The sequence below is a fragment of the Lipophrys pholis genome, assembly GCF_963383615.2.
Source record: "Lipophrys pholis genome assembly, chromosome: 15".
NCBI classification, from domain to species: Eukaryota; Metazoa; Chordata; class Actinopteri; order Blenniiformes; family Blenniidae; genus Lipophrys; species Lipophrys pholis.
Genome location: NC_137642.1, coordinates 23,747,235 through 23,760,732, shown reverse-complemented (window position 1 = coordinate 23,760,732; position 13,498 = coordinate 23,747,235).

Below are 13,498 nucleotides of genomic sequence, written 5' to 3'. Positions count from 1 at the left end.
CAGCTTTATGCAGAAGACACTGTCTATTCCATAACTCTTGGATCCTCCAGCAGACTTTGATATCTGGACCAACCTCCATGTTTAAGCCTATGGTTTTGTTTAGTTCTTACAGGAAATGCTGTTATGCGCTACTGGAGTTGAGATAGACAACCCAAGTGGAGGAGTGAGGGTAAGAAAAAGAACACAGGTTGGTACAAATAGCAGGAGTAATGCCGTGACAATACTAGGCTAAACGGACTCTGTTTACCAGTTTAAAAGGAAAAGACGTGAAAAAACTCGGAGTAGAGCTGTTACTCCTCTGCAGTTATGGAAGAGGGTTCAACAGGTTCTGTCAACTCACATTACTGGACATCATCAGCACCACAGAGTAAATTTACAGAGTAAATCTGTCTTTTCTTTTTTTTTTTTTACACCAAGTCAAAGGATCACAACCCACCGATTGAGAATCACTGGTTAAGAAGATCGATAGAAAGAAAGAAATCACACTTTGTTGATCCCTTGGGAAAATTGTATCTCTGCATTTAATACATCCTATTGTAAGTTATCTTTAACTCTGCGTGCGCCCAGAGAGCTGCTGGGGTCAATGGCGAGGGGCATCGAGGTCAGCGGTAGGATTTCAACCTGCGGGCCTCTAAGCATGAGTCAGATATATGAGGTAGCTGAGACTAGAACAAAGCCTCAGGGAGAATAGAGTGTGAATATGACTTCACTACCATTACTAATCATCATGTTGCCTTTGGGGTCACGATCTAGAAGATGGATGGATGGATGAATGGATGGATGGCTGGATGGATGGATGGATCGATGTTTCTTGACGTGTCAAGGTGAAAAAATGATGAGTAAAGGCAGTTCAGTCAAGCCACATTCAATCTAGATAAAGCACTTGTGCATCATCAGAAACACAACATGTACAGTATTTCACTCATATAGGAAATAGTTGCGTATATCATCAAAATACTGCCAACACACAACCACAAGACTTTCTTGGTTTAAATATTTTGTTTAATCTCGTGAGTTTAGATTTTTATTTTTTTTTAAATAAAGCACATCTAACAAACATTCTTTTGGACTTTTTATTTTTCCCTCTATTTTGATGCATTCACTCTCACTGCATTCAGAGCAATTCAGGAAAAGGGGCTCAAAAAGCTGCTAAATTGCTTTGAAGCTGGTGACAGTACTGTCTGAGAGGTCATTTTATACTAAGTGGAAAAGCGTTTTATTCTGAATGCCTTCTTTTCCAACTCTCCCTCTCTGAACTTTCTTTCATTGTTAAACCCCTCCTCACACAGAAGTTTTATTATCACGGGAAATATATGACAAGCGCTGCATTTTGCTGAAAGGCTTTCATGCGGGGCAATTAAATTCACTGAGGTTACCGATGATCTCCTCACACCAGTACGGTGTAAGGTCAAGACTTTTACACTTCTTTGAGCATATAGAAAAGATCTTTAAAACCTCCGAATGCTGATTCAACTGAAATGAAGACGGCAGGGGGTTCACTTTGAGGCTGAAGTTACACTTGTCTTAATTTGCAGAGGATTACCACTATCAAAAGAAATTTCTGCCTCACCATATTTTGGTGAGACAGAACGATATGTTTTACACGGCAGATTCTGAGTCTCTGGGTACATTTTATTCGGCGGGCTGAGTTTAACTGTCAGGGCAGAGTGTTGGGAAATTGCTTACGGGTCAAAAGCAGTCAAGCTGCAGAGGAGAGAAAATAGAGGGAGGCAGAGAGTTTATGAAACGTGACATCACATGTGGTGTGTTCGGGTAAAAGTTTGCCCAGTGGCTGTGCCAGAAGGCTGCTTTTGTGAGTGTGTGCGTGAGCGTGTGCATGATATATCTGCTGACATTACAGGCCATTGAAGATCACCCCTCTGCAGCAGGGAGCACAGATTATTTTGTCACACAAGGTATAAGTTTGTTCTTATCCTGTCATTCACGAGGCAGGCAGTCTGGGGCAAAGCTTGTACAGAGAGATTTGATGAGTCCTCACTCAGTTCCCACTGCAGTCATATTACCTGAGGACAATAAACTATATTTGTAGCAATAACACAGATTATTTGTGACTTCACTGCTGTCCTGTAAGGTGAAGGGAGAGTCTGCAACTAGTTTACAATCCCTTTATAGCTGAACTAAAAGGGGCAGTGCAAATATTGATGCACTTTTGTAATGAAACTACACACATCCGCTCAGACAACAACAATAATATGACTGAATATTGGGAAACGGTAGTTTATGTGGCCATGATCAAATTTGTCTCCTTTGCTGAGGACTAGTTGTTGACTGAAAAAACACAAAGGTCACTTTTGTATAACAAAGAGAGAAGTCAGTGGATCAGAAACATTTGTAGGCTTCAAAGTATTCCAACAACTTGTGTTGAAAGAGTTCAGTTGGACTCGCAGATCCATTAAAAAAAAAAAAACAATCTTCATATTATTTGACCGCAACTTATTTAATTTTACTCTCACTTTATATTAGTTGGCATTAGTCCTGCCCCCTTCAATGTAATTGTTCGAGAAGTTAAGTAAATTTTTAAGAAACCAGAAATTATTAATTCCTCACCTTTTACAAACGTATGTGGATGTGCAATAACTTCATTATCCCTCTTGAGATGGAAACGGTTTGTGAAAACAGATTGAAGGAAATTTAACACTGCTTTAGATTTTTCATTACAAAGAAGGCATTGCTATTAAAATCCACATGGCCTCACTTTTGGACCTTTATTTTTGTACCTTTCCACCCTTTTGACAGCTCAAAATTACAGTTGTGATTCAAGACAGGATCATATCTAATGTGAGGGGATTACTCTAAGGACACAGTATGACTTCAGAGGACAAAGTACCTCGACTTGACGTGGAGAGCGTAGAAAGGACTGTTGTAAAACATGCTCTCTTGGAGTTCAGCAGCCATTAAATGTTGGATTAGAGCCCAGCAGAACAAACAAGATGCTTAAAATTACTGGCCTACTCTGCATGAGTCATTCGGGATGGATTGAGAAACACGATGTGTCTTCTCTTAAGTTCAGTATCGATCTGACTTGGTCCTGCCTCGATTAAAAATACCGACTGGATGCAGTGAGCGATGATACTGGAGAATTTAGAGGAGGAATTATAAAACACTGCTTGTTTTTCTGTGCCTGGATTTAAGAAATCAACATTGTTTGTTTTGTAATCTTATTGTTATAACGGCCGTGGGTGTTTGGTTTGTCTTTTGCCTGGTTTTCATGGCTTGTTTTGGTTCCTTTATGGTGTTTCGTGTAGTTCTAGTTTTGTTTTGGTTCTGGGTTTAGGCCTGGTTTACACATTTTCAAGTACGAAACAGTTATGTTGTGCTTTGGGCGTCTATTTACTCTACAACGATGGTCAGAGCCACTGAAAACACAACTTTTTTGAAAACGACTTCCAAACTGGAACTTTTCTGAAACGCTGCTACTACGCATGCCATTGTTATTATTTATAGCATATTGTTCTCTGTATGCATATGTGTGTAGTTTCATTACAAAAGCAAACAACGGCATCTACTGGTGGCCCAACATGAAAAGTTCATAATGTTCAAAATGTTGCTGTTGAAACATGAAACTGTAAAATGTAAAAACGATGCATTTTCACTTAAAATGTCGTGTAAACGAGGTCTTAATTTCTAGTAATAGTCCAGGTCTGGTTTTATGTCCTCTGCTCGTGGTCAGGTCAGTGTCCTATTGCTTCCCCCCTGTATCTCCCCTGATTACCCTTAATTGTTGTCAGCTGTGCCTTGTTGTCTTTTCTTTTTCCCATTTCTGTCTATTCTTGTCAGGCCAGAATAACAAGAACCTGTTTATGTGCTTGTGTTCCTCATCTGTTGCTTCTTGACTGATGTTCCTCACATGTTTTTCCTTTATAGATTCTCATAATCTCTTGTCTTCTTCATTCTTTTTGGTGTAAATAGTTTTTGTTGTTTCTGTTTTTTAAAATTTGGATCTTAAGGACCTTGTGTTTGAATCTCTTTTATTGTCAAATATGGCAAAATGACCACTTATCATTGAGATAATGTAATATCTGCAAATGTATAAATACAAGAGTGAATAAGCATTTATTTAATTTTTCTTATGTAATCCATTGGGGCAACAAAACAATTCTTGGTTTCATCTCATGATATGCTTTATTTCAACTTGAGACCATGAAAATATAATCACAAAGTCTGTTAGGAGTATTTCATCATGAGTTAGAATGTTTGCAAGATGCAAAAAAGCATTGTACACTGGCTTGAGTTCCTATGAGACAAGGTTTATGACTACACCCTTCAAAGTAATATACCAAAGGATAACAGTTCATTGCCGCATCAACCAACAACAAATGGTCCAGCTACATGCAGTGCATACAAAGTCTATTAATATTATCTATAATTGTGAAAAAAAATTGTTCCACTGTTTTGTCTAACAAAGTTAATTCCTCTCTTATTTCCCTTACGCTCCATCAGCAGCCATTTTAATCTCACTGTAAATTATTTATGATCTTACATTATTCAACAAGTGTAATAAGTGCAAACTGCTGGTTGAGTGAATAATGGAATGGAAATCAGTTTAAAAAACACATCTCTCATGCTGCCTAACTGGTAACCACTTCTGGATGACTGCAGGCCATTTGGACTGGGCTGTGTTCAGTCGTTGGTCTGAAACCTCAAGATAAACAATTCGACAACGTTTGTACGTGTTTTACTGGAAACTTGTGGGAAACATATAAAACAGACAAACCACGTGTGAGATTTTTCATTCGAGTTGTAAGTAACGTGTAGATGTAGTAGTAAGTGATTCAAGTTAGTCTTCAAGTCCAGACCTGTGTCTGGGGAGTAAACAGGGCTTCTGCTTCTTCTTACAATCTAACTACTATGACGCTGTTTGTTCAATGTTCGCTGGGATTAGTGCCCATAACTATTGTTTTTACAAAATTAATGGATATATGGATATGACTCTCATATGGTTTACAAACTTATAAACAATACATATTTTCCACAAAAATGCATAAGTGGCCACTGTCGAATGTGATTTATAATAAGAGATCTAATGCTTTTAAAGGACACAACTCAAATTATGATTTTCAAAGATTTTTTCTGTTCGTTCACCACATTTTCAGACTCCGTTGAGCATACACAGAAACCACTGACCACATACATGTCCTCTGGGATTCTGAGCAAATTTAAGGGGCTGCACACTCAAATATAAACCCATATTTACACTTAAGTGAACCACTAACATCTTCTAAGGCTGAGATGATGTTTCTTATTTCCTGCTCAAATCAAATGCATCGTGTCCTTGCTGGTCGAGCTGCTGTGCCATCAGCATGGACATGAATCAGAAGTGCATAGGCAAAAATTACAGTCCAGTATAAGACCAAAATAAACCCTACATAGATCAGCATAGACCAGCATGAACCAACATAGACCAGCATGAACCAACACTGGACAAATTTATCCCTCAGAGCTTCGGACGGGTCCTTAAAGTCTCCGAAAAGCCTTTTTGTGAAGTTTAGGCAAAGCAACGACAGAAGGTGTCTGATTTTCATGTCGCACGACGTGCAAGATCACTGAAATTAGCAGACTGTGATGTAAAAGTAATGAAGCAGACCTTTTGAGATGAGTCTAAACGGGGTCTCACTGTGCCGTCGCGGTGTCAGACCAAGTGAGTAATCTTGAATAATCATGGTCCTCGCCAGCTCAACATGACTGCAGGAGAAACTGTGGCGCTGTGTCCAGTTATAGTATCTTGGCCCTGCTCCCTTCACCACTGTGGGCCAGTGACACAGCGTACCTGACATTAGGATGAGTTGGCATAAAGAGGAAAATAGGAGCGGATGAAAACATGTCCACAGGGGGGTTAACTGAGTGAGGTTCGGGCGAGGTTAAATGTTGAATTTACTTGAATGTCAAGTTATACTGTGAAGAACGGTGTGTATCTGAAGCAGCCGCCACAAAGAATGCCAAAGTAAAATGTCAAGCCAGTCAAGCTTAAAATGCTTATCAAGGATCTAGATTACATAGAAACCCTGGCAAACACGGCATTACAAGAAACTGATGTAATAACATTCTGAAGTGATGAGATGACGGCAAATGGTTCCCTGCACTGTTTTAATCTGCAACACCAAAGCAAAAACAGGGCGATGAGTATTGGTTTTCCAGCCCAACAGCTGCGACTCAGGGCAGTGGCCAAACGCACTATATCAGACTCTCTGTCAGCAATCCTCCGTGGCTCCATCAAACTGATAGAAAACAGCACAATCTAAAGGACTTCGGGTGGGATGCTGCCAAGGAATTGATCTGTCTTGGGAGGGAGACAAAGGGGATGACCCTCCAAAAGCAAATAAAGGTCACTCACCATTGAGCCGGCTTGTGTTTCTTTCCTCCACTGGTCCTCTCTCCGTTACCATCTTGTTTTGGGAAAGTCATGTGCACAGATTTTTCTCTTTCCCTCGACATCAACTACTTTTACAACTTCACTCCCTGCCACATATTATCAAGCAACCAGTCAATCAGATGTTATTGAAATAGCACTTTACACGTAGGTGGATTCCATTCAACAAGCTTCCCAGGGAGACTGATACAGTTGTGACCCGACAAAAGAAGAAAGAGGGAAACAGAAAATACACGAAGACAAGAAAAGCAAAGAAAACATTTGAAATGTAGAAATAAGAGTAAGAGAAGTGGATTGAAAATACATTCAAGAAGACGACTAATAGTGATACATATTTTTGGCTGCTCTATTTCTACGCTATGTTCCACAGAAGGTCATTACAACTTGCACCATATGACTTTTTATTCTGGATGCTTTCCCTGCTGCTATCAGGACTCAAACCTGGGGCCCATTTACACAATATTTTCCAGTAAAAACGCAAACCTTTCACTGTGTTTTGGGTGTCCGGTGAACTGACAATGGTCCTCTGAGCCACTGTAAATGCAACTTTTTGAAAACGGCTTCCGAGGTGGAACTTTTTGAAAATGCTCAGACGGTGTCTCTGCAGAAATGGGGGAAAATGCCACTTTTTGAAAACGCTTGGGCTGCATCTCCTTAGAAACGGGGAAAACGCATGTTTTTTTTTTAATGCTGCTCCTGCGTATGTGCACCACAGCCGTAGTAAATAGTTGTTCTGCACATGCGCAGGTAGATGAACAATAACAACAATGTTGTCCTCCAGAGTGTCAGTCCCCCAGTCCAGATTCTCCCGGGACTTGGTAGTTTTAGAATTGACAGTCACTGTAATAGTATTTCAATTTGGCCGTCTGTCCATACAAATGTCCGTGTGCTCGCCATTGTTAATGTTCAGAGCGTATCGTTCTCTGCATGCATGTGTGTGTGGTTTCATTACAAAGACAACCAACAGCGCCAACTCGTGGCCTGTCATGCCAGCTACATCATTTTGAAAATGTTGCTGTAAATGCAAACATTTTCCAAAGAGAAAATGCAAAAACCATGTTGTTGTGTAAACAGGGTCTTATGAAAATGAAAAGCATAGTCTGTGATGTCTGTTTGTATGTCGTAAGATTTTTTTTTAATGCAATTAAAAAAGAGTTTTAACCTCTTTCGGTAACTTGTTTTGGAACTCCTTGTTGTCATCAGTCTCCCGGAAGCAAATCAGCCTCCGATAAAGCCTCAGTGTGCCGCCTCGGGAAAAAAAGTCAATCAAATCAAAAACATGCATCAAAACGCACAATTTAATGCAATACTATTTAATATTTAATGTTGAAGTTTCGGAGGGATAATCGGTTATACTTCAGTTTTCATGCACTTTTCCTAGTGATGTCCTGAGTCAATGATTCTCCTACATCATGTCTTATCCTCCCTTTGGTGTTAATATGACTTCATACTCTCCCTCTCTTGTTTTCATGCCCCGTTAACTTGCGTTTCTGAAACCTTACACACACTTCCTATGATTTCTTCTTCTGCTTCTTGATTTCATTCAAACCATCCCTCTCATCTTTTGTTTTCATTTCAAAATAAATCTCCTGAATCTCTTCGTTACCAGCTCTCCCATGTTGATGTGCTGCTGAATACCGCTGCTTATCAATACTTGTGACTCTCCCATTGATAAGATATGTGACTGCTTTTCTGATTCCCTGTGTTACTTCAGCTGTTTTATCTTTGTCCTTTTAAATCCCCTGCTCCTCTGGTCAATCTCTCCTTTCGGTTTTTAACACCCTGAATTATCTTCTTCATTATTAGTTTTCATTTATTCTATTATTCCTGCTTTCATGTATCCACTGCACATTCACGCTCAACCCACATATTCCCCATTTCCTCTCCTCTTGACAAGTTCCTTTTTAATTTCCTGACACTTCTCCATTCTCTTCACCTATTCAATTCCTTTCCTCTTTCATGACCTTTCACTTTGGCCACAATCTCACCCACTCCCTTCTCATTGCATTTCCTTCCTTTCCAATAAAAGTCTCAATTTGCAATTCTTCTCTAGACCCCCTGTGTTACCTCATATCCCCTCGCTCTTTGCTTTCGTAGTTTTGCTTCCATTAATTCCCCTCCCATCTGCCATCGAGCACTTTCTGAATTTCCAACCAGGTTTTTTTTTTTTTTTTTCATTTCCGCTCCGTTGGTTGTCTTTATCTCTCTCCAGCTCTTATTCCACTCGCGTCTCTCCCCTACAGTTCCAGTTTCCTTTTCTGCTCCCTCAAGCCGAATGTTTAAGTACAACTGGATTTCATCATTTTCCCCTCCTCCACTTTTTATTCTACCGCTCTTTTTTTGTATTTCTTCCTCGCAGTTCTCCTCCTGGTCATAATAATGCTTCCACTCCCCCAATGCTCCGCCAGCTCCCACTTCCCCCCGAATAACAGCTTCATCACACAACCTGTCAAACTTGATATTGCCCAGGAACAATAGAGAAGTCAGGAGAGAAAAATCGCACCAATGGTTGTTTTTGCATTGTTGGTTATTGCTTGTGTTTAGTGATTTCCCATCCATCCATCCATCCATCCATCCATCCATCCATCCATCCATCCATCCATCCATCCATCCATCCATCCATCCATCCATCCATCCATCCATCCATCCTCACATCATTGCACGTCACTGGTTTTCACATGTTATAATTAAATGTTGTTATTTTGAGTGGCAGTTTTTTTGAATGTTTCCTACATATCTACGCAAGTATTATTTTCTGTTCTATTCAACTCTGAAGGTTAATCACCAGAGCAAAGACTGAAATTAGCAAAACAAAATGATTGTCGTTTGGAAATGAGTAACATTTGTTATTTAGGCTTATTGCTCAAATATGATTGTTGCACAAATGAACAACAAACTCGGATCTCGTTGTGCTGTTTCAGGAGCACTTACAAACCAACTTCAGATCTTTGTATTTCAGCCCCTTTTAGGAGTAAAAATATTTCCATTGAAAGTTTTTTTTTTTTTTTTTTTTTACAGTGAAATGAGAAATACTTGCCTGACTCATCCAAATTAAATGTGCTTCCACTTCACCCTGACGTAAGATGCATTCTGAACCTTCCATTCAGCAAATTAATTTTAGTGTCAGACTTTTGTTTCTCACAGTGAAGGTCACACAAGAAAATGAAAGTCTCATCCTGAGCCCAGAAATTTGACTTTAATTCATCCTTAGAGGATAATGGTTCATAGGATTGTATAGGATCTACATTTTCTCTAAAAGATCAAAAAGAAACCAGATTTCCTGAAAACAACTTTGAATCTGTCCCTTTCATATTTCTACTTTCATTCTCTAAATGGAGCTCTTTACTACATTAGATGCCCATTTTATTTATGATTAAACTTTCTTTTCTATTCAGAAATATTATGTTTGTTATAAAACGATCATACGTAAGTGGTTTCTTTAAATGAATAGTATGTCTTCCCACTTCATCTCTTTCCATGTTGTTATCCTCACATATCCCTGCGTCTACTGTTTTTTATCTTTAATGCTTCTGTTCTGTCTTCTGCCTCACACTATATTCACTTTCCTATGCTTATGTGGAAGTTTCTTCCACTTCTCACTTAACCTTTTATTTTGCATTTGACTTCTCTTTTCACTCATTCCCTCTTCTTTTGTCTTTCCAGAAGCAATGCACTGACTTCCCCTTTGAAATCCGCCAAAAATTAATATTGCATAGGGCCTCACATGGTGAATGTTTCATCTGACACTGAAGTAGCTCCATAATTCACCATGCGTGAGAGAACCTGTGAATCTTTTTAACTTGTTGGCCTCTGAATGAAGACAAGAAAAGAATGGAAAATACATCTTAACAATGCGCTGAGAGTGATTATTGATTGTATTGTTTGTGATCTGGATACAAAGGAACGTGATCAAAGACGTCTGTATTTCTTTCCACCAGTGATTATTCTAAAGATAATACGTCAATCTTTTTTTTTTTGATGTTGATTCAAGTCTGTTGTTCACCCGAGCTGCAGCCTAAAGCATGTGTCAGCTTCAAAGAGGCATCACTGGTGTCAGGTGAGGCTGAAAAAAAACTGCTTGAGTGCTTTCGTTAAGTGAAGGAGAGTGTGGAGGCGACAGGAGCAGAGGCCAGGCCAAAAACAGTGTGTAGTGAATGTAGACTCAGCTGACCTCCACGTCTCTCCATTTTACTTTAAAGATTTACATTTCTAAGAGATCAGAAACGTATGGAGAGTTTCACTGGAATTACAACCTCACCATCTACGTGTCATTGTCTGTATTCCCACATTATTTCCAGTTTCTTTTTTCCTGTGCTGATGCTCTATTAGAATTCGTTGTTTTCCTCTATAACCTTTGAAATCTAAGAATGTTACTTTTGTCTCTCAGTTTTTCCATGTTGTCCAACTGATCGCTTCATGTATCTGCTTTTTATTCCTTTCTTAAGCGCACATGTTCATGCAAAAAGTAATTTTTGCATGAGCATGTTTTATTCTAATAAAATCCTTTCATTGCAACCGAGTGTTTTAATAAACATTGGTATCATGAATGTAATGCAGACTCAATTTGGAATGTGATATCATCGCATCAACAAATGGTATTTGATGACCATGAATCAAACTCCCTTCTAATGTGGAAATACAGACGGTCAGAAGGCATTCGAACTAAATTAGCCATCTTGTGTTATGTAAATGGAGTGAGTAACTTAGTTTCACTGAGATAAGAGCCAGAGAAGTTCAAACCAGGAGTTTAAGACAAAGTCGGGGAGGCTTTGCTGACGATAATTTATTGGTTTTGCAGAGTCAAAGCTGAGCGAGGCGTCACCTCCGCTCCGCTCCCGTCCCATCCAATCTCCGTGAGGAGAGGAGGAGGAGCAGCGGGAGGAAGAGGAGGTATCATGGAGGGGACAGCGGGGAGCGGCGGTATCGATCCCCGTCAGGTTAGGATGACCTTCGGATGATACCGCTGAGAAAAGGCTTCAGCTCTAAGTGTCTGCTGTCTGCTTCCTGCTGGGTGGTGCTTTTGCTCTGTGACTGCTTACTGCAGGTAAATTCAAAACGCTTCACTAAGCATCTCAGATGAAAACATTATTCCACTATCCAGCAAAGCCTTTTATGATTTCAAAGTTTGTTTTCCATTACTTTACTTTTTGTCTCTATATACACTATAGTTATGGTTTGTCTGATAGCTTTTCAAAAAGGATGATATGACTGCTGGATAAATAGGCAACACTACTATTTTTTTTTTTTAAACTATTTTCAAGCACAAGTGTGAATGTAGTGAATTTAAGACTCATCTGATCAATAAGCAAAAGATTATGTGAAAAATCCATCTGTCTTCCATACTTTAACTTAGAATGTAAACATAAATCAATGTTCATGTTCTTACTACAGCTATAAATTTAATATCCTTCTGATGAGTGCATCACAACTAACAGTGGATTAAGAGAAAGGCTACACACGCTATACATTCTATACAGGTTAACACAGTCACAAACCATATACACCTTTCAGGCTGTCTGGATCAAATCTGCTTTTTTTTCTCAAATTCACAACAAATGAGCTGTTTTCTGTTCTTATTCACTAAATATTTGAAAAAAACTCAAACAGCAGCATGGCTTCATCTTTTCACTTCATGCTGTTGTATGATAGATAAATTGAATGTATTTCCATTTGGCCTGTTCTTTCATGCTTTCCCAGCTTTTATTCACCTTTCTTATTGTCTTTGGTTTCACTGTGCTTTGTTGCTCCACATACAGTGTATATGTTGTCACTCTTTGCACAAAGAAAATCCCTTGCCCTACAATCATGCTTTTTTATTATGGGTGACAGTTTGATATTGTTGATATTGTCTTTGTCAGGGCTTCATTTGTTATAACTGTACTTAAGAGGAAGATATTTATCATTTGACTGTCTCTGAGAATGAAAGGATGCAGCGATGCATAAGATTAAAGAAACTGCCATTAAACGACATACCTGGGTGTAATTACCACCATATCACTCTGCCATTGACTTCCTTGTAAGTATATCATCATGCAAATCTTCAGTTCAACTGCTATTAATGTTCAAGGCTGCAACCAAAAGCTGTAGTTCAGCACTTTAAGCTGCAGCAGCATAGAGCAGCCTCCTCCTCAGGTCACCTGAGTCAACGCTACACTTTACAAAGGCTTAAAAAAACTATTTAAATGGAGAAATTAATGGTCTGAATCCTATGCATTCATTGTGACTACTGGGAATTCACAGTTTTCGCTGTGACCAGTTGCTGCAGTTTTAAAGGTGGATTATAAATTAAGTTTACTTTGAGACACACACACACACACACACACGCACACACACACACACACACACACACACACACACACACACACACACACACACACACACACACACACACACACACACACACACACACACACACACACACGAACTGACATAAATAGCTTCATACACACCATCGAACTCCAGACTCCCTGCTCGGAGGGAGACGGGAGTCTTTGGCAGGCCGTCTGATAGATGTCTAATCTCTAAAGCCACCTGGAGAAGATGGATCATTGGAGTTTTGTCAATTTATTTTTCTGCTGGTGTATCTCCTACACCTCTTTTAGTTATTCATCAGGCTAAATATATAGTAGATGTTAGTCAAATGAGTGTTTACGAACATAGACGTGATCTCAGAAATAATAAAAATGCAAATTGCCTTAAATCAGTGAAAAAGTAGTTGCACAAAGATTTGTGACTCTCAAAAACTGTATTTCAGAATCCGACACAAATCCCTGGTTGTCTGATTGAATGCTCACTTTTCATTCAGCCAATTTTGGTGAATTGTTATGAAATATTTGCAACAGCATGCAAAACTGTGTGAGCCTTAGGCCCCATTTACACAATGGGGAAATTTAGGGTCTGCAGTGAACCTCCAAGAAAATCCACTTCCACAGGAAGAACATGCAAACTCCACACAGAAAGGCCCAGTCGGTACTGGAACCCATGAACTTTTCAGTGCGAAGTGAGACTGCTTACCACTGCTCTACCGTGTGGCCAGGAACTGAATCAGATCAGGAAAAACAACATTTCACAGCCAATGATTCACCTAATATAGATATAAATAGCCTGACG